General features: G+C 38.0%; 1 long non-coding RNA gene across 1 annotated transcript in view; it reads left to right on the forward strand.

The window, feature by feature from the left end:
* LOC309659737 overlaps positions 1–17,164 on the forward strand; it is a 39,803-nt gene extending 22,639 nt beyond the window's left edge. Inside the window, exons 2-3 of the long non-coding RNA XR_014262927.1 lie at positions 13,683–15,634; positions 15,941–17,164. This is a non-coding gene — a long non-coding RNA (uncharacterized lncRNA). The remainder of the gene's footprint in view (positions 1–13,682; positions 15,635–15,940) is intronic.
* Positions 17,165–23,097: the final 5,933 nt, after the last annotated feature.

Below are 23,097 nucleotides of genomic sequence, written 5' to 3' on the forward strand. Positions count from 1 at the left end.
TTCTTAACTTTAAATAGGTTTTACAGTGATTTTTATCTCTCAAGTTCAAGATTTTAGATATTTTAGGGAATTTTTGGTTAATACCTATAAATAATATTTATATAAAGAAGTTTAATAGTCTCCAGGCCAATACATACTCTAATGAGAATCCAAAAGTATGTTTACCTATATAATGTAAATTTACCTTTTAGAATATGAATGTGTATAATAAAGATAGCACATTTTGAATTTTGTCCACGAAAGCAGTTTCAAGTGAGTGAGTTGTGCTGAATACCTTTAAAGAATAATGCAACTTCTGGAAATCCTTGGAGGCAGCCAAAGTTGTCAATGAAACAAGAATTAACCTTGAGGGATATTTTAATATACGAATGCTCCTAATGAGTATGCTAAAATCATGTGAAATATCTCTCATCAGTATCAACAATTTGTGAGGCTTATCACGTGGATGGAATACTGAGGATATGAAGGCATTACATGTCCAAAGGCATTGCCTTAGGATGCCCCTTGGATTCTTAAGTACAATTTTTACTTAATTGGAGTTCATAACTTTTCACTGGACATTCTACCTCCAAATTATAATTAAAATAATTGTGAAAATTATTGTTCTTATTTTGACTGTGTGACCAAAATTTCTCCATACATCTTGTATGGAGCAGGGTGAAATTATTCTTTAAAAAAAAAAAAAATTAAAAAAAAAAACTTTGAAAACATTTTGATAGAATTTACCTCTCCTAAAAACTTTTTGGTCTAATCCATGATATCTAGCTGAATAGCATTGCCTACATTCTTCTTTATAAGTTAAAGAGCTATTTGTAGACTCTATGATGAGCCTTCTCCTACCTCTCTAGAAACGCCAGAAATACTACTAAACCCATTAGATATAGTAATATTTTTCTAAAAACCACCTAATCAAATTCCTCCTTTCCAGGCGTTTTCTGCTTTGTGGAAATGAGCTGCAAAAGACCTGGCAATTCAACTCTCAATTATAAACAAAGCCTACTTATCTTAAAACTTGGTCAAGGCAGAACTCAGTCCACAAATCTCTTTTCAAATTGTGCCTAGTAATTTGCCTTGTGTTTGTGGAAAGACACAGCTTGTTAATAGTAGGGCTCAACTGCTAAACTTAGAAAGAGAGTCCAAGAGGAAGAACCCAAGGTAAACAGAAACTTCCAAAGTTGTAAATAACAAAAGACACACAGATGATGTGTGTTTCATTGAGTTGCCACATCATAGGCTCATAGTAAATGAGTACAACATGGCTCAAGATCTATGTGTACAGTTTCTCCTATTACCTAACGCAATGTAGACACACTTATCACACTCCAATCCTTGCCTTCAACTAAGAAAAGTAAACAGTGTCATGACATCATTCACAGCCAATCACAGCACAGCCACAAGGACGAAGGAAGTGTTGGGAGAGTCCTTTTGCAACTGAGAGACAAGGTGAGAGACAGTATGTTTGATAAGTTGTTCTAACACATTCCTGGGGGTTCTGAGCTGTATTTATAAAGTAACATTTGTTGGTGGCTCAAAAACTGTCCTAGGAGGCGGGCAATATGTCACGTTCCACAAGAGGAGTGGTTGTGGTGATGGACCTAAGGTGACCAGGAACAACCTTTGTTCACTGTTCCATCACATGGCTCTATAATAAATATTAGTCATCCAGTGTACACATAGGATGTGGTGAGGCTTCCTGTTGAGGGCAAAACCTTCTTCCAGAGATCAGAGTACACTCCCTGTTCTAGGCAGATCCCTAATCAGATTTACTATCTTTACCTTGGAAAAAAACCACAGCTTTCCATTAAGTAGAAGCTGTCACAGAGCAGCAGCGTTGGCGCCTGTATATTACAGTTGCTTTCAAGTTCTCCTTTTTCCTTCTGAGTCTCAAAGAGTTCATGGTTTCCTGGTTTTGATTAAACCAGATTGTATTTTAAAGTTGTGCTTCTCTCCCTTATCTAGCCTCCCCTAATTTAATGTAAAATGTTCCAAATGATCTCACCTTGTGGCTTCATTGACTAGAGATACTGCAAAATCAGAAGGCACCTCTATTATATAAGGAGGCACACGCACATTTTATCAGACTCTATCTCTTCTGTTCTCTACGAGAGCACAGTTCTCTCAACACAGGTTTGTAGATCCTTTACCGGACTTCAGCAGAAGTTTAAAAAAAAAAAAAAATAGACACTATGATATCATCAACAACACAAAATATTGTATTATTTCTTTGGCTGATCTTTACTTAAAAATATAAATATAATGTGGTTTTGACTTTTTCCCTGCAATAGAATAGCCCATTACCTTAAAAATTCTCAATATATAGGACACATCATATGCTATCTCTTCCTATTCAAAAAAGCAACAGTGAGTTAGAACTGACAGAAAGAACTGACACTTGATACCTACTTGGGATTTATGGAGAAAAAAAAATAACTTGGTATATACACAGAGCAAATCCTCTGAACAGCTTTACTGACCAGCAATACACCCACTTTATAGATACTGCCTCATAGAGGATGAAGCCTGATCCAAGTTAGATCCTTTCGTTGTGACTGTTGCCTTTCTAAGAAGGATTGTAGAGTTTTAAGGAAGGCCAGCACCCTGTTTGGGCAGCCTGGTGACTGTAGCAAGACTTTCTCTTAGACCCCAGCCCATCCTTCACTCTCACCAAGCACTTCACACTTGCTCCAATCCTCCTAGATGGAGCGAAATATTAATAATTAGAACTCATTGGGTAGCTGGAGTCTCTTGGTATAGTTTAAATTCCTCTGCCTTCAATGAAAAGCTCTCTCAGTGACACTGGCATTTAATAAGATGTACAGCTGGTTCTGCATATAAGGTGCCTGAAAGTTGCCACTGTGTCCTAACAACAAGTAAAAAGCTGAACAGACTGAAAAATCAACAATTCTTCTTGGATCCTTAAGAGCGGGGAGGACACAGGGCTAATCACTGTTCCCAAAATTGAAGAGAGAGACATGCAAACACAGGGAGCTGCTGATTACCAGAACAGACTCAGGAGTACCTCTGGGTAGGAAAATTACCTGATCTGTAATTAATGAATTACTGGAGGCTGAGTGAGAACAAATCTGAGAGTTAAAAACTTTAGGGGCACCCAGTCATACGGGGACCCCAACAATATTGGAAGATTTACCTCCAGGAGCTTGACCAGTTTCCCACAGTAAATTTGGGGGGAAATCCTCTTGTGCGCCCTGCAGGAGGAGGGGAAAAGAAACCATTTTGAAATATGCCAGAGCATTTTGTTCCTAACAAGGCCTGCCCTCAGGGGGCACTATTTAACCAGACCCTACCTGCTAGGGTATTACCACAACCTAACTGACATGGGGAAGGGAAATACCCAACTCCAGCCCACTCTAGCCATCCTGCCCCACCTAAGAGGGGAGAAAAATACAGAGAAACATTTGTGAAGTCCATAGTCTAGAAACATAGGCTCACTGAAAGACTGAGACCTAATCATAGGAGTATAGAGCACTTCCCCTCTCCCCACACTGTCACATTACTAAAGGTTTATTTACAGTAGTTCCTTTTATCTAGCACATTATGCCTAGCTGTCAACAAAAATATACAAAGCATACTAAAAGACAAAAAATTTGAAGAGATAGAGCAATCATCAGAACCAGAAGTGGCAACTGTATTGGAATTATCAGACCAGGAATTTAAAACAACTATGATTAACATGCTAAGGGATCTAATAGATAAAGTAGAACAGATGGGCAATGTAAGCAGAAAGATGTGAATCCTAAAAGAAGAACCGAAAAGAAATGCTGGATATCAAAAATATTGCGACAGAGATGAAGAATGCCTTTGATGGGCTTATTAGTAGACTGGACACGGCTGAGGAAAGAATCTCTAAACTTGACGATATCTCAGTAGAAATCTTGAAAACTGAAAAGCAAAGAGAACAAAGACTGAAAAGAAACAGAACAGAATATACAAGGACTGTGGGATAACCAAAAAGGATATAACACATGCATAATGGGAATATCAGAAGGAAAAGAAAGAGAGATAGGCACAGATAAATATTTGAAATAATAATTTCAAATTACTGAAATTCAAAACTGAGAATTCAAAAACTGAGAATTTCCCCAAATTAATGTCAACACAAACCAGAGATCCAGGAAGCTCAGAGAACACCAAGCAGGATTAAAAACAAACAAACAAACAAAAAAAACCCAAAACTATACCTAGGCGTATCATTTTTCAAACTACAGAAAATCAAAGAAAAAGAAAAAAAGTCTTGAAAGCCAGAGAGAAAAAACCTTGCCCACAGAGGAACAAAGAAAGATAAGAACTACATCCAACCTCTTTAGAAACCATGCAAGCAAGAAGAGAGTAGATACCAACCTAGAATTCTGTACCCTATGAAATTATCCTTCAAAAGTGAAGGAGAAATAAGGACTTTCTCAAACAAAAATTGAGAAAATCTGTTGCTAGTAGACCTGCCTTACAAGAAATGTTGAAAGAAATTTTTAGAGAGAAGAAAAATAATATAGGTCAGAAACTTGGATCTACATAAAGAAAGGAAGATCATTGAAGAAGGAATAAGTGAAGGTAAAAAAAAAACCCTTTATTTTACTTATTTTTAATTGATCTAACAGATAACTGTTCAAAATAATAATAGCAACAATGCATTCAATTATGTATGCATGTGTATATTGCTCATGCATATATATGCTTATGTATGCTTATATATAAATGAAATGAATGACAGCAATGATAAAAGGGATGGGAGGGAGGAATTAGTATTATTTTGTTATTATAAAGTACTCACACTACCCATGAAGTGGTAGAGTGTTATCTGAAAGTAGACTTGGATTAGTTGTAAATGTATATTGCAACTCTAGGGCAATCATTAAGAAAATGGAAAAGAAAAAGCATAACTGATATGCTAAGAAATAAGAGAAGATGAAGTCACATAAAATGCTCAATAAAACCACAAAAGGCAGAAAAAAGTGGAAGACAAAAATAGGAACAAAGAACAAGGGCAACGAATAAAAAACACAGTAACCAATATAGTAGATATTAATCTGACTATATCAATAATCATTTTGAATGTCAGTGGTCTAAATGCACCAATTAAAAGACAGAGATTGTCAGAGTGGATCCAAAAACAGGACTCAACTATATGTTTTCTACAAAAATTCCACTTTAAATGTAAAGATGCATATAGATTAAAAGTAAAAGGATAAAGAAAAATATACCATGCTAACATCAACCAATAGAAAGCTGGAGTAGCTGGAATTCCCTGTTGGCGCAGTGGTTAAGAATCCACCTGCCAATGCAGGGGACACAGCTTCGATCCCTGGTCTGGGAAGATCCCACGTGCTGCAGAGCAACTTAGCCCATGCGCCACAACTACTAAGCCTGCACTCTAGAGCCCATGAGCCACAACTACTGAGCCCTCGCTCCACAACTACTGAAGCCCGCACACCTAGAGCCCATGCTCCGCAACAAGAGAAGCCACCTCAATGAGAAGCCCGCACACCACAACGAAGAGTAGCCCCCGCTCACCGCAACTAGAGAAAGCCTGCATGCAGCAACGAAGACCAAACATAGCCAAAATTAAATAAATAAATAAATTTATATTAAAAAAAAAGAAAGCAGGAGTAGCAATATTAACTTTAAACAGAACAGAAATCAAAGTGAGGAAACTTATTAGCAATAAAGAGGGGCATTACATAATGGTAGGGGCCAAGTCTCCGAAAAGACCTAACAATCCTTAGTGTGTACGCACCTAACAGAGCATCAAACCTCATGAGACAAAAACTGATAGGAGAAATAGATGAAACTACTATCATAGTTGGAGATTCAACACCCCTGTAGAAGAAATGGACACACCTATCAGACAGAAAATTAATAAGGATATAATTGAACTCAATACTGCTATCAACCAACTGGATATAATTGACTCTTTCATAAAACAACAGCAAAATATATGTTCTTCTCAAGCTCACATGGAACATTCCCCAAGGTAGACCACATTCTGGGCTATAAAATACACCTTAGCAAATTTAAAAGAATAGAAATCATACAATATCTGCTCTTGGACCACAATGGAATTAAGTAGAAATCAATAATAGACAGATAACTGGAAAATCCCAAAATACATGGAAATTAAACAACACACTTCTAAATAACACATGGGTCAAAGGAGAAATCTCAAGAGGAATTAAAAATGAAATTTACATCTACCGCACACCTAAAATCCAGGATTGTTCTTGGCCAGAAGTCACTCACAAGCCTGAGCAGTTCAAAGATCACTGTGATCCATCTATGGACAATTCCATCTTACCTGTACCTTAGTCCTCAAGCTAGCCACCACTGTTTCCTTTACCTTGGCTTGCCTACTTCCCTCTAATCTCTGGGAAACTCTTCCTACTTTACTGATCTCCCTCTGTTCTCTATAACGCGAATGTCATGTCTCAGACCTCCAACCACATATGCTATCACAGTCAGGACCAACACCAGGATGCTAGGACGCCCAGGCCTAACTATCAACCCTCATCTCCTCCAGCTTTATAAGCACTGCTCTGAGGCCATTGTAGATTTGCCCATTTGACTTTATTCTGATCTTGTGTCCAGAGTTTAATGGGGGGAAGGTGAAGGTACCTTCTGTCAACCTCAAAGCCTATGGTCCTCAGTCAAAAGGATTTCAGGGACAACTGATCCCAGAGAGCATCCACTCTTTTCCATTCTTACTCCCAATCCAAGATTTTATCTGAGCATCATAAAATAATATCAACAGCCCTTCTCTGTTTCAGTCAGTTCAAGTCAGTGATTTAGTGATTTTGCACTTCCTGATACTTTAAAGGACTTTTGAAAGAGAGTCCTAAAATTTCTTTTGACCTTGTTAAAAGAGTTGTTTTGGAACAACTTTAGAAAAGATTCCAAGATGGGAGTGGGAGAAAAGAGCTATAGGCATAATATGTCTTATATTCAGAGTTTCTTCATATCAGATAAGATTATTTTATAGAGAATTTCTTTTTCATATGCTTATTTTTTAAACCACATTTTGCTTGCTGAGATGTGTCCAATGGAATTATTGAGCCCTAAACTTCTTTCCTACAAGGGGCAGAAAGTGCACTTCCTAGAGAGAGATGACATCTCCGAAATGGAACTATTTGTGGAAATTCCTAAGTCTCTCAGGGGGAATTTTTCTTTCACTCAGAAGGATGGACCACAAAGCAGGTGGTCCATGCTCTGGTGAGTTCCAGGGCTAGCCTTTGACAAAACTGAGTAACTGGCAAAGTTAGACTTTGCCAAATCCTCCTATACATCCACACCCACTGCCCAGACATACACCAAACACCACAAACCCTAGTCTGGCCAATGTCCAGAAACCTCCCACCTTCCTTCTCCCCTGTCTGTGAAAATATCCCCTCAGGAGGCTTACCTACTGTAAATAGAGAAAATAGGATCACATTACAGAATGTTGAAAGTCATTGGAGGTTTTAGAGTTTTAAAAACACTAAAAGTCATCTAGTAGAATTATTTTCAGAGTTGTTCATTTGTAATATTTCAGCTGCAAAACTCTTTCTTCAAAAGAAAACTTGAAAGGAAGAAAGCAATATATAATACAGATTATGAATATATATCAAAGAAAAGCAATATATACACGAAAAAATCAATACATAAATAAGATAATCAAGAGCTGCTAGAGCCCTCTCCTTTCCTAGAGGGGAACCTGAACATCCCCAGACTTAGAAAACTACCAATCTAATCCAGTCTCTTCAATTCACAGATGACGATCTTGAGCCCCAAATTGAACCAACTTGTCCAACATTGCCCAATGAAACGATGACAAGGGTCAAATTCTCTTCAGGGGCATGTCCTTACTATCACCGAGCCTGACACAGGCACTCAGGGATCCTGCAATAAATGTTAGTTATCTGAATTCAACAATTTATGCTATGGTGTTAATGGCTGGCACCATCTTTATACATTACCCCTCTTAGCAGTGTTTGCTTTCATTTGAACAGGATTCCGTTCCTTAGATCAAAGAAAGGAATATCTAAGAGCAAATATGCAGATGTCACGATAGGCTTGTTGGTGCAGAAAACTGAGTGTAGAATAACAAAACCTCCAGAGAGGGCTATGCTGTCATTTGAAAATCATGTACAATTTTATAATATAATTTGTGTGCTGGGTCAGGGGCAGGAGAAGAATCAAAAGCAATACTTGTTGTTTTCATAAAAGTATCTAAAATAAGAAAACCTAAACCAAAGCATACTGACTGGTCTGATGGGCTAAAGTTAGAATGAGGAAGTATTCAGAGTTGGCCCTTCAGGGTAGGACAAATTTGTTAGCTCCTTGTGATATTAGCACCCATGTGGTACCATATACACTGTTCTATGTCATAACATGAGCAGAATATTTTCTGTTTCAAGATGAGTGTAAGTTTTATTTTAAAGTTTGCCTTGATATTACAGTAATAGAGTACAAAAATAAGGCTTTCAGGCCTTCAAAATGTATTTCTGTCTCTTATTCTACTTCTTCCTGCCCATAAATTGAGAAAGTTGCAAGAAATAAGTGGGGGTTATCGAAGTAAATGATGGCAGGTATTATACTGTGAACAAATGCATCAATGGAAAATCAACAAAAATTCAATTTCTTGGAGATTTAGAAAAATTGAGTCTTTGGAAAAAAACCAACTATACTACCCATCACCACCAGCAGCCTCATTCATTACTCAACCAAGCTGACTATGTACTTTCCCTTCAGTCCTCCTCCTTTTTACGTTGTTACTATTATTGGAGTGTGGCTTGTTATAACGGGAAGAAAAAAAGAAACTCATGTCAATTATGGTTTCTCATTTTTGCAAAAAAAAAGAGATTCAACTTCCCAGTGTGTTGTAAATCCCAACACTCAACAGCTCTGTGTGACTATCATCTTGATAGTCAAAATCATGCAAATCTAATATAAAATGCTATGAAGTTGTTTATTTTTCTTCAAGTCACCAGTGTCGGCAACACATGAAATTGAATAAGGAAGTCACAAGAGTGGTGAAAGTGTTCTATCTTGAAGTTAGAAGTTAAAAAGAAAAATCCATTTTACATTCTGTGTTCTGTCAGAAGTATAGCTGGTGAGAAAATTAAGAAGAAATTCCAAGTTATTTTCCTGTCCAATTCTACCATCAAATGACGAACATCAGTTTTTGCCCTCAGTCAAATCATTGTCCTTTTCAGCCATTTTGATGGCTCCATCAAAAGGGTGTTCTGTTCAACTGTTTGCTCATGTGTCCAAAGATGGTGGGGAGGGAAAAATGCTATAGTGGATCCTTAGACAACATGGGTTTGAACTGCATGAGTCCACTAATACTGGATTTCTTTTCAAAAGTAAGTACTACAGATTACAGTACTACATGATCTGTGGTTGGTTGCATCCAGGGATTCGGAACCACGGATACAGAGGGCCGACTGTGGAGTTATACTGGATTTTCAATTGCCCTAACCCGCACCTTGTTCAAGGGTCAGCTGGATTTTGTGAACTATGCGAGACTATCATTAAGGCTTAAAGTAAAAATGATTAGAATGTCCGCGGAAGGTGCTGTGACCATCAGAATTCTTGCTGAAAATCCAAGAACAAACGTTAACTTTTGTTGCCAAATATCAGCCTCCAAATGTGGCCAAGGCATCTGCAGGAAGACCTCAGCCTTGCTTCCAGAGCACTAGACTGTCTAACTTGCTTTGTGAAGATCTGCATACTTGTCACATATCTCTAGCTTTTGTTGAGTTCTAGATTTTTTGAGAAATATGATTGGCCGCATTCAAGAATTGAAAGATTCAGTTGCCCTATTTTTGGAATGCAGAGAAAGGGCTAGGAATAAGTCTTCAAAATACTTAATAATCAGTACTGCATGGGCAAGGACAAGTGAGGACTCAAGCTGGCCACAAATAATAGGTATGGCTGCACTGGACTGTGTGTAGTGAACACCTATTTTTTCACCCTTCAAAAATAACAATGAGATCGAAACATAGGTATCAACATGGAAAGATGTCCAAGTTAGAGACAAGTGAGAAAATAAAGTTGAATGACACTATGTATAGCATGGCTCCATTTATAAATGTTTAGAAGCATCTAAAGAGACTTACAAAATACTCCCATAGAATTTTTTTTTTAATTCTTATTTATTTATTTATTAATGGCTGTGTTGGGTCTTCGTTTCTGTGCGAGGGCTTTCTCTAGTTGCGGCAAGCGGGGGCCACTCTTCATCGCGGTGCGCGGGCCTCTCACTGTCGCGGCCTCTCTTGTTGCGGAGCACAGGCTCCAGACGCACAGGCTCAGTAATTGTGGCTCACGGGCCCAGCTCCTCTGCGGCATGTGGGATCTTCCCAGACCAGGGCTCGAACCCGTGTCCCCTGCATTAGCAGGCAGACTCTCAACCACTGCACCACCAGGGAAGCCCTCCCATAGAATTTTGACAAACATGTGCAGAACCTTGGGCAATAAGATCTCCTGAGTCTGATTCCTAAATTCTAGTCCTGATTCTACCATGTTGCTTAAGCCTTTCATGCCTCAGGTTCTGTACAATCAAGGAGTTAGATTAGAAAATCATTACACCTATCTACAGTTCTAGTTTGCTGTGAGTGTAAGAGTATTCTTCCTTAGTTTCTTTTTGTGAAATAAGGGGTTAAAAATAGCTTCCTCAAAGATTATTGTGAGGCTTTAAACAAGCAGGTTTGTAAAAGTCCTTGGTAAACTTTATTATATTATATTACATTATATTATATTATCATATTATATTATATCAATAATAATCCATAGCCTTAAAAAGCCTCCACTACAATTTATTAGTTGTTTGTACTAGTTCTTCCTAACTTCAGCTCAGTTGGGGATATTACCTACATATATGCTTCATCATAAAACAAAGAGCTTTAGATTTAAGGTTATTTCAGGGGCTGAACCATATCAAATGTCAGCCTCAGGAAGAAAAATCTATTGCAACAAAGTTGACAATTAACCTCTGAAAAGTGAATCCCATTTTCCCACTGATGTCCTTAGTGAAATCAGAATCATGTTTCCTAGAAAATATTTCAGTGGATTAGGTGATAAACTCATTTTCCTATTTGAAAAATTATAGAAGTCAGATTAATCTTTGCAGGGTCTCTGTCAACTAAAATAGTCTATGGTTCTGATTCTATTTTAGGATTCAGTCCAGGAGGTACTCTCCCTCAAACTGAGATGCCAATGAATGGGAGCCGCTCAGATTTCCATAGTGTCTTAGGAATGTGTATCCTTTCTTGATGTCAATCCAGTAAAGTTGAGTTTATTCCAAATTTGCTTCTTATTAAACTGTGTGAGAACAGAAATAGGATTTGGTGATGGATGTCACTGAGTAAACAATTTAATGTAAAGAACTTCCTAACAACCAGAGTTGTCCTATATACTGGGTTGGCCAAAAAGTTTGTTCAGTTTTAAGTAAAAATAAAAGACATTTTTCATTTTCACCAAGAACTTTATTGAGCAATGTATTCATTAACCGAATGAACTTTTTGGCCAGCCCAATAGAACTACCCTGCCATTGGATGAATTGAGTTCCCTGGGAGGAGAAACAGTCAGGAGAGGGATCTCACTGCTTGTTGGGGAAGATTGTCTACTTTGTGTAGGGTACTTGCGTTCATCTTTCAGCTCCTCTAATGAATTGTCATCATGCTGAGAACAAGTTTTTTCCTTTGGCTTGTTTCTGGATTTCTGGACACATTGTAAACTTGCAATGAATATATCTTTAAAGAATGAAGAAATAACACAGAGAGGAAATGTGCATTTATCAAGAGGGGTATAGAGAAAGTTTAAGATCTCTTAATTGTGAAATTCTTGGAAGGGTTCATCGTCCCTTGGAAAAGTAAATTCAGTAGTAAAAGTGCAATGTCACAGTGACTGTTTTGAAATTTTTCAAAGTATTTGCTACCTACAGACAGTTGTCCATTTTTTCTTTGAGTTGTCTGCTTAGACTATTCACTTTCTTTATAATTTCAGGCCCTAACTTTATACTTGGACCTTCTGGAACTAAGAAATCATTCTTTTCACTGCACCATGTATAATATTTAAAGGAGCTGTACTGCCAAATCATCTTTTACCAGTGGAAGCCACATATTGATAACAAAAAACACTTGATTCCAAAAAACTTTGAAGTCTTACATTATGCCAAATAAATCACAAAGTTGGTAACTTCTGAATTCTACAAAACTTGTCTGATTCGAATAAAATATTCTTGAATCTCATGTTTTTCTTGAGTCCATTCAGTACCCTGATTTGCTCATGTCTGTGTTTCACACCCTGAGTCTCAACTCTTTAGTTGGTGGTAAAATCAATTTAATGGGTTACAAACCAGAATTTTTGAAAAAAAAAAGAGTGAAATGGCAAATATCAGAATGCATCATATCTAGTAAGAAGAAGTATTTTTTCACAAAACTTTTATTTTAGTAATTTAGATTTATGTGTATGTGTGTATATATGTGTGTTGTGATGTAGAATAAATTTCTTACAATGGATCATGAGTGAAAATCGTTTTGAAAACCACTGGTTTACAGGCTGCTCCAGGACCCTTAAAATAATGTCAACAGTATGTCTCTGGCTTAAAAGGTCTACTCACTATTCAATTTTCTCAGAAGATTCTTTTGATAGATAATCAGGCTTATACATGGTAAAATTACTCAGTTCAAAATTTTTTATCAGCAGTAGGAGGAACAGATGACCCAGTTCTCAAAGTTCATGCACGTGAGCCAACTGGAATGAAAATAAGAAGTGTAAGATGTTATTTATTTTACATCATCCACAGATGAACGGAAGGTCAAGTGCTTCATAGCGCCAAGGGTCTCGACATTTATGACCTGCTTCCTTCTCTGGTGTCTATACACAGGCATCCTTCCTTCCCTGGATTTATCTTTGTTGCCTTTCTTCTTTCCATCTTAATAGCCCACTATCACAGTCTCCCTTATATCTTTTTCTCAGGCACTTGGCAAATATGGGAGGCAAAGTTTACAAGAGTTAAATATTTCCAAGAATCTTACTTTTAAAAGGTTGTTAGAAAGGAGCCCTTTCATCTACCCTCCTGACTTTTTTTTCCTTCTCTTCCCCCACTCTCCCAAAACCACAAGAGAAGTGGTTAAGGCCACTCCTGTTGTTTAAAGTGGGCTCTGTCTCCTCTAGAGTGGAAAAGATTCTATGTGTGCTGGCAGTAGTTGGAATAAGTCAAAATTTAAAAAAAGATAAGTGAATGTAAACAGTTTTAAATTACCTTTTTAAATTTTCTTTCAGTAGCTTTACATAGCTATAAATAATATACAGTTCATAAGAAGAAGAAAGTTGATTCTTATAAATATTTTATTCTTTCAACAGAACTAAAATGTTGAACACTTTTCACTTGGTAATATATTCTCCATTTAGTGGTGCTTTTCAAAAAAGCTTTTTTCCCCCCATTTCCATCTTATCAGTGTGGTGCACAAAGAATATTTTACTTGAGGCTGAATCTATTTTCCCAATTTTTTTTGGAGTGTCTATTCTCTAAAGAAAGTATTATTAAAAGCAGACTTCTTCAAAATGGACTTTAACAGTAATTATTTTCTTTGAATTTGAGAAGGATATTTTGATTTCCCAAATGCACGTTAACTGAATTCTTGAACTGGATCCTTTTGTGGCTGAATTTTCTCTATTTTTTTCTGTAATAGAAACATGACATTGCCTCCGAGAGAATGCTAAAGCTTAAGACTCCTTGGTACGTGTCTTGCATGAACTAAAGCCGAGGATATCAACTTCATTTTTCTACTCTGCTGTAACTTCTAGAAGTCACCAGTAACTTTTGAACTATGGACATGCTCAGTTTATCTTCTTGTCAAGCTCCATGAAACCGCTCTTCAGAGACAGCAAAAGCAACTCAAGTTTTCTGTGAAGGGACCTCTGATGGTGGAAAAGACATTTTGCTTTTGGGGGTCTCAGTAACTGCCACTGTATAAAGTAAGAAAGTTAGCTAGAATAAACTCCAAGGACTTTTTTTTTTTTAACTTTCTAGCTCTAAAAACGCTTTGATTCTGTTAACCAATACTTAATCGTCAAGTTGACACAACCAATTTTTACATTATTGTTGTGCTACAAATACATTAGCCTATTTTTACGCTGCCTAGAGTGGACTTCTTAGAAATATATTGAATTTCATTGTATTTTATGTAAATCTGAGCATTTGTCAATGGGAGAAAAAAGAGGAAAGCTAACACTGGCTCAATTATTAAATAAGCAAAGCAAAGACACTGGAGGAGTGTGAGAAAATTTCACAAGGCCAGAATGAAGACAACCTTTGAATTTCTTCTCTCTTTTGTTGAGACAGATGACCTGTAAAATGTTCAAGATCAGAAAAGACTCACAAATCAGATGCTCAGGACAGTGGCAGCCCACGCCCACAGGACACAATACAATTTGGTCAAGGTACAGTAGCTCGGTTGTTAAGAATCTTATCTTTCTTCTAGTAGCTATATAAACAGTTTGATGTGTTTGCTTTTTTTCAAAGGCTCAAAGAAAGGAAAAGTTGCCAACATGATTCCCAAAATAATTAATGAAAACCCGGCTCAGTCAGCAACAGCTGATTTGAGTTGACCCGCGTGTACCTCGAGGCAACAGGAAAAAAGATCCTTGCAGCCCTCTCCTCAGGCAGGAATGCTGCCATTATCTTGTTCCCGATGGAGAACCACCTCCCCACACATTCCCATGGATTGCTGAAACTAAAGGTCATTTTCCTCCAATCTAGAAAACAAGGTAAAGGGAACTAAGGTAGGGAGCTCAAATGTAAGTTTTGAGAAGCTTCCAGAAGCCTTCACTTCTGCCTAGAAACTCCTCAAGAGGAGGCCTAGGGCTAGGGAGATAAACAGTACTATCACCTTACTGATCCTGGAGATGTTTTCCCCACTCCCATTTGTCTTTGAAGTAAGGTACCCAGAAGCAAAAAAAAAAAAAAAAGAAAGAAAGAAAGTAAGAAAGAAAAAGAAGACAACAACTTGGGAAAGACTCAGGAACTATATTACATAGATCCCTATCTCCACCTTACCAATCTTTTTTTTAAAGCTTATATATTGAAAATTTTCAATATACAAAAGTAGAATAGTATAAAGCATCCCCATGTACCCATCACTCAACTTCAACAATTGTCAACTCCTGGCCAGTCTTGTTCATCTCTACCCTTCCCACTACCTGCCCCCCTCCCAGATTATTTTGAAGCAAATCTCACACATCACATTATTTCACAGATTTTAGAGATGACTTTTCTTGATGACTTAATTCTAAGTCTTTCATTTTTCGGAGGTCGGGAAATCCAAACGAAGGAAGCAAAATGAAAACTTTAGGTAAAATTATGACTGTGATTAAAATAAATTATATAAACTTGTTATAACCTAAGGGGAATTTTCATTATATCCAAGAAATGGATGTCTGTTAACCATCAGTCAGTCAACAAATATTTATTGAGTATCTCTTATGTTCCTGGTTCTGAAACCATGCACCTCAGATTGGGACTTGAACTCATGTGCTGGGACTCGAATCCAGCCTAAACCTTGACTGGGACTCGAACCCGGCCAAAACCCACGGTCTTCCAACTGAGATCACACACCTGGTTTCAGGACTTAATGAAGTTCAGGTTCTTTTTTTTTTTTTTTTTTTTAATTTATTTTTGGCTGTGTTGGGTCTTCGTTTCTGTGTGACGGCTTTCTCCAACTGTGGCAAGTGGGTGCCACTCTTCATTGCGGTGCGCGGGCCTCTCACTGTCGTGGCCTCTCCCATTGCGGAGCACAGGCTCCAGATGCGCGGGCTCAGTAGTTGTGGCTCACGGGCTTAGTTGCTCTGTGGCATGTGGGATCTTCCCAGACCAGGGCTCGAACCCGTGTCCCCTGCATTGGCAGGCAGATTCTTAACCACTGCGCCACCAGGGAAGCCCGAAGCTCAGGTTCTTGATGTCTCATTGCAGAAAGAATTCAGTGAGAGACAAAGTGATAGGTAGGAAGTAGATTTACTTAGAGAGAAACACACTCCACAGAGTGTGGACCATCTCAGAAGGTGAGAGAGACCCGAGGGTATGGGGTTGTCAGTTTTTATAGGAGTGGGTAATTTCATAGGCTAATGAGGGGGAGGAGTATTCCAGCTATTTTAGGAAGAGGTGGGGATTTCCAAGAATTGGGCCACCACCCACTTTTTGATCCTTATGGTCAGTCTTGGAACTGTCATGGCGCCTGTGGGTGTGTCATTTAGCTTGCTGATGTGTTACAGTGAGCGTATATTGAGGCTCAAGGTCTAGTGGAAGCTGACTTCTCTGCCATCTTGGACCCATTTGGTTCTAATCAGTTTATGTCATGTCCTTGGGCTATGCCATTCTTTCAAAGGTTGTACCCTGCCCCCTTCCCTCCTGTTTCAGTTCTGTCAAATCACAAAGCCTTTAAAAAAAAGACCAGTGGCTCTGATATATGAATATACAGTTATTTTCCTAGGAACAGACCAAAGGGGGGGAAAAGTGGAAGTACACGCACATCATCAAAGAAAACAGGTCTTTGTGGTCACAAAGTTAATGAGCTTTTATTATTTATTAGAACTCAAAAACAACATGAACTTAATTTATTAGACATTCTCAGGGATAATAAATAGAAGATCTGAGATCACCCTTAGACATTTGGTAAGGTTTTTCGGTAGATTTTTTATCTAGCAAAAATAAAATATCTCAGAAGACAAGGCCCTCCTGATTTTAATAGGGCTACCTTTTCCCAGCTAGCCTGCCAGGAGCAAATGCAATCTTGTCCACACAGACTTACATGCACCTACATTCCTGGAAAGAGTGCAATAAAGGTAAAGATGGGACTTCCCTGGTAGCACAGTGGTTAGGAATCTACCTGCCAATGCAGGGGACACAGGTTCAAGCCCTGGTCTGGGAAGATCCCACATGCCGCGGAGCAACTAAGCCTGTGTGCCACAACTACTGAGCCTGCGCTCTAGAATCCGCGAGCCACAACTACTGAGCCCACATGCCACAACTACTGAAGCCCACACACCTGGAGCCAGTGCTCCGCAACAAGAGAAGCCACCACAATGAGAAGCTCGCGCGCCACAATGAAGAGTAGTCCCTGCTCGCTGCAACTAGAGAAAGCCCGCGTGTAGCAATGAAGACCCAATGCAGCCAAAAATAAAATAAATAAAATAAATAAATACAAATTTTTTAAAAACCGTTTCTTTAAAATAAATACATAATAAAGGTAAAGATGAAGAAAGGCCTCATTATGGGGCCACTTTACATCTTTACATTTCAAGATGCAGTTCTTTATAATCTAACAGCCTGTCTTTACAAGCTAGTAGTGAGGTTTTCTTTCAAAAAAAAAAAAAAAAGCTTAAGAATAAAGATTCTCTTATCTAAAAAATTTATTTTTCTTTCCTTTCCTCAATATCAATATTCTATTTTCTGATGAGTTGAAGATTTCTCCTGTCCTAAATTGGCTCATTAAAAATATCCATAGGCTTCCAAATTTACTTTAACTTGAAAAAAGTTTTACTTCAGTTTTGAAAGAACTGTCTCCTCCAAACATTCCCACTTCTTCTGAATGTTCCCTACCTCAGGGAGACCAAAGTTTCAGTAACTCTGAGCACAGCTCTCTGCCTCAGACAAGACCCAGGTTCTCACAAAACCAAAACAGAGACGGGATGGGACAAGGAATTCTCATGAGGTCTTACTGAGAAACTCATATGAGACCCTTTCTGATGTCTTCTAGATCTTAGACAGTTTGGACACAGTTTTGTTTTATGGCAGAATCTGTATTAACTGTTAAAGTTCTTAGATTCACAATCATAAGCATTTTTCAGTGTTCATTCATTGAACCAAAGTAGAAATTTAAAGCTTTTGGGGGGAAAGTTTATTTATATTATAAATAATATATTTTCATCATCCTCAAATGTCTTGAACACAAACTGAATATTTACTAAATAATGCTTTGTTGTCCTTGAGTCAAATATTACTAAAACTTGATATGTTGAGAAAATTGAGTAAAGGAAGCTCCAAGTCAAGGGGAAGAAATACTTCAAGAATTTTCCATGAGTTGGTATGTCTTCAGATTGAAAAATATGTAAATATGAACATCTTTGACCTCTTCATGAAATAGATGTTTTTCTTTGAAAAAGAATTATTCATCCAATTAGTTATACCATAAAGAAATCTCTTTAATTCCATCTTTGCTAGTAATTACAGGGCTATTTTTCATTCCCACCTCCAATACTGACATACCATGACATGCAACATGCAGCCTTATAAAATCAAAATGTATTCAAAAGCCCTACAGAGAAGGACCTGGTAGTCAAAAGGGGAGCAATCCTTGCAGAATATTCTGATGATAAAAATAATGCCAGACTCATAGACTCTTCAGGGACTTAATGTCCAGTTTATATAGTTTATAAAGTCTTACATTTATAAATGAGATAATTGGGACCCGAGGCATTATGCTGTCTACCTAAAGTTGTAATGGCAAAAACCACTTGTTTATACCAACAAACCTTTACTGAACATCTGTTCTATAGCTGGCGCTAGAGATGTTTTGGAATAAAGAGATGCAAGCCACAGTTCTTGCCCCTACCTTCCCTGCCCTGCCCAAGGGGTTCACAATCCAGCAGAGGTGACTATCTAGGAAGCAGAGGTGACTATATAGGAAGCAGACATACAGAGTGATAGGCGTCTTGATGGAGGAATCCACAAGGTGAATCCCAAGACCCAAAGAACAAGAAATCAGGTAAAACTTTCTGGATGTGGTGGGCTTTGAGCTGGAAGTAAAGGAACTGGTCAAGAAAGGAAGAGATCACAAGAAGAGGGACCGGCTCCTTGGGTCTTTCTGCATTCACATCAGACCACATCTACTATTAAAATATTTGGAGTCTGAGTTTGATTCTTGTCTGTGAATGATTGTTTCTCTAGGTCAGAATATGGCGCTAAAGGAGCGAAAGCCATAAAGGGAAAGAAACCCAAACTAGCCACTTAAAAAAAGTCTCCCACTGACCACAAGGGGGAGAAGATTAGAGATGGCTGGGTTCGGGCAAATCACTCATCACTCTTGCTAAAAACTACCAGCAAGCAGCTTACATGGGCAGAACCTTCCTGTAAATGACAGTTTGCTTCCTGACTTATTCATTTTATCAGTCTGCATTCTTTTCAACAATCACTTTGACATGTACGTAGAAAATAGGAAATCTTCAGGATAGAATGTGTAAACCACAAATTCATTAATTCAAGCATTTATTGAGCTCCTGTTATTTGCCATGTCGATTTTTTAATGATATTTTAAAAACCTTTTTAAAGGGGTCTTGGTCTTCGGATTTTCCCCATTTATTTATGTGTTTATCCAGCCCCTACCTTGAAGGCATTCCTAGTCTAGAAAGATAGTTGCACAAAGAACTCCAGGACGATACTGTGAAAATTACATTGCCCTACGGAAAAGAGTGGATCAACATATAGAGGACGGAGCCCTGTGGATTGAAGGAAACCAATAGACTAAGTACTGATGAAAGACAAGAAGAAGAGTGGTTGCAGAACACCCTCAGAACAGCCATAAATGACACAAAGTTACCAAAAGTGGGATTTCTGGATATTTTAAATTTGTGTGTAGTGCCAGAATGTGTAGTGTTGGAGAGTGGTGTCAGAAGTTTATTTATTCATTTATGGAGGCTGTGGCCTCTTCCCTGTCCTCTAGGCTCTAAACAACTGGCAATCTTCTGGACCTCTGGAGGAGAAATCTCATTTCTGACCAAAATTTAGGACCCATGGTCTGACAAATATATGAGGAAAATACATCAAAGATTTTAAGTCAGGATTGTCACAGAAAATCCAGGGTGTATGGTTGCAATGGCCAGCAAAATTTTGTGGGCTTCCTGAGGGGGAAAAGAATCGGGAATTCCCTGGTGGTCCAGGGGTTAGGACTCAGTGCTTTCACTGCCGAGGGCCAGGTTCAATCCCTGGTCAGGGAACTAAGATCCTGCTAACCGAGTGACACTGCCAAAAAATCAAAACAAAACAAAATAAAACATTCCTCATGGGCAAGGAAGTCCTTTGGCCTAAAAATAAATGTGATAAACAGAAACTTATGAATCAATACTGGGTCACTTCAGACCTAGTTCAAACTGACTCCCTGTCAGTTGCACTCATTAGGCTCAACTGAGCAAAGTAATTTTCCAGTGTCAATGGATCCCACATTAAGACAATATTATAAAGACTTAGCAAAGAGTTCTGGTTGCTGGAAAATCTAGAAGTTGCTTTTGCTTGTTTTTCTCTAATCTATCCCAGTCTAAAAATATTTATATTTTCACCAGCATTTACTAGAGGAACTATTCACCAGATATTTCCAACTCTCTGCAATCTGACATGTGGTCATATTGCACTTTCTCGGCCCTTTCTGGTTGGCTCAGGCCATGTGACTATTTCTAACAAACAAGATGAAAAAAATGAAATAAATCAGAGCATTTAATTTTTGTTTTGAGAGTCCTCAGATCACTCTTCTTTTTGGCACAGAGGTCAGCTATGTTCAAGATGGCAGCTGCTCTGTTAGCCAAGGTCAATGAGAGAAGACAAAAAATTTAACCTTTGTCTCGGCGTCTGCAGCCAGACCTAATTTCCTTCAAGACACATTCCCACAGCCTGGTGTTTTCAGTGACTGCCATTGCCTTTCTTATATCACCCCAAGACTGAGCAGTCTCTTCACCTCACTTCTCTCCCTTAAAATGACAGGCTATCATCTCCAAAGATCAAATTCATTTATGTCCCCAGTTGATTTCTTAGAAGTGTCTTTACCTATATGGGAGATACTTTTCCTTCTCTTTGGTCTACAACATTGACTAAATGTCAGAACAGAAGCTGTACTAGGCAGTAAAATGACAGCCAGCGGGGGTAGCACAGAAGGAACACGAGAACACTTTAAGTACTACTTTGGTTCTGAATTCTCATGACAGAAAAGAAAAAAGTAGAGAATTATAATTACTAAAACTTACTGAGGCCTTACTGTGTGTCACGCACTGTTCAAAATGCCTTTCATTTAACCCTCACAACAACTGTATAGATAGGTATATTACTACTGATTTAACAGCTGAGGTTATCAAGGCTCAGAGAAGTTGGGTAACTTGCTCAAGATCACCCAGATAGTAGAATAGTGTGACAGAATTTCATCCAAGATAGCCTCGCTCCGTAGTGCATGCTTTTGGCCATCACTCTACACTCACCACCTCCTTAGGAATTGGGTGGGAGATGGGGAATATGTTTTTTATATTTTGGTGTAGCATTATTAGGCTTGAAAAGTTATTGGGCTTGAGGAGAGGCTGTGTTCTAACTCCTTTGTGAATGATTTTTATTTAATTCCATTTACTTATCTCACAGTTTTGTTTTTACTTAACTTCCATATGCTTTTTGTCTTGTCTCTGTAACAAGCTTTTAACCTCCTGAAGACAACCTTTTGAAATCCTCTAGTGCCTAGAACAGTGCCCCTTGCATAGGTCAGGTATTAGTTGCTGATCTGAGTTTCAATGAGCACGATTCCATCACAACTTCCTTTCCTCCCTCCCATCTTGCCCTGGGCTTTTTTTTTTTTAATCTTTTTTTTAAAGGCTTTACCTTTTTAGAGAAGTTTTAGGTTTACAACCAAATTGAGAAGGAGGTACAGAGATTTCCCATATACCCCTTGCTTCCATAACCTCCCCCATTATCAAAATGTACCATATCACTCACCAGAATGGTACACTTTTTACCAAGGATGAACATACCTTGACACATTATAATCACCCAAAGTCCATTGTTTACATTAGGGTTCACTCTTGGTATTTTATTTCTTTGGCTTTGGACAAATGTATAATGACATATATTCTTCATTAGAATATTGTACAGAGTATTTTCGCTGCCCTAAAAATCCTCTGTGTTCTGCCTATTTATCTCTCTCCACCGTTCCTACCAACAACAGCACACCCACCCCATCCCTGGCAACCACTGATCTTTTTCTTGTCTCCAAAATTTTGCCTTTTCCTGAGTGTCTTACAGTTGGAATCAAAAAGTATGCAGGGTTTTCAGATTGGCTTTTTTCTGTTAATAATATGCATTTAAGATTCCTCCATGTCTTTTCACGACTTGACAGCTCATTTCTTTTTAGTGTTGAATAATATTCCATTGAATGGATGTACCACAATTTGTTTATCCATTCACTTACTGAAGGACATCTTAGTTGCTTTCAAGATTTGGCAATTGTGAATAAAGCTGCTTTAAACATCCTTGTGCAGGTTTTTGTGTGGACATAAGTTTTCAGCTCCTTTGGGCAAATACCAAGGAGCATGACTGCTGGATCATATGCTAAGACTATGTTTAATTTTGTAAGAAACCACCAAACTGTCTTCCAAAGTGGCATTTTGCATTCCCACCAACAACATATGAGAGTTCTTTTTCTTCACATTCTCGCCAGCATTTTGGCTATTCTAATATGTACGTAGTGGTATCTCATTGTTGTTTTAACTTGCATTTTCCTGATGACATATGATGTGGAGTATCTTTTCATATCCTTATTTTCTATCTGTACATCTTCTTTGGTGAGGTGTCCGGTAAGGTCTTTGGCCCATTTTAAAATTGAGTTGTTTGTTTTCTTATTTTTGAGTTTTGTGTTCTTTGTATATTTTGGATAACAGTTTTTTATCAGATGGGTCTTCTGCAAATATTTTCTCCCAGTCTGTGGCTTAACTTTCCATTCTCTTAATGGTATCTTTTGCAGAGCAGAAGTTTTTAATTTTAATGAAATTCAACTTATCAATTATTTCTTTCATGCATCTTGACTTTGGTGTTTTACCTAAAAACTCATTGTCAAACCTGAGGTCATCTAGATTTTCTCCCATGTTATCTTCTAGGAGTTTTATAGCTGTGCATTTTACATTTAAGTCAATGATCCATTTTGAGTTAATTTTTGTAAAGGGTGTAAGGTTGTGTTTAGATTCATATTTTTGCATGTAGATGTCCAGTTGTTTCAGCACCATTTCTTGAAAAGACTATCTCTGTTCTATTACATGGCCTTATTATATTGCCTTATATTCTTTGTCAAAGATCATTTGACTCCATTTATG

The sequence above is a fragment of the Balaenoptera physalus genome (assembly GCF_965194825.1).
Source record: "Balaenoptera physalus genome assembly, chromosome: 4".
In the NCBI taxonomy this organism is placed as follows: Eukaryota; Metazoa; Chordata; class Mammalia; order Artiodactyla; family Balaenopteridae; genus Balaenoptera; species Balaenoptera physalus.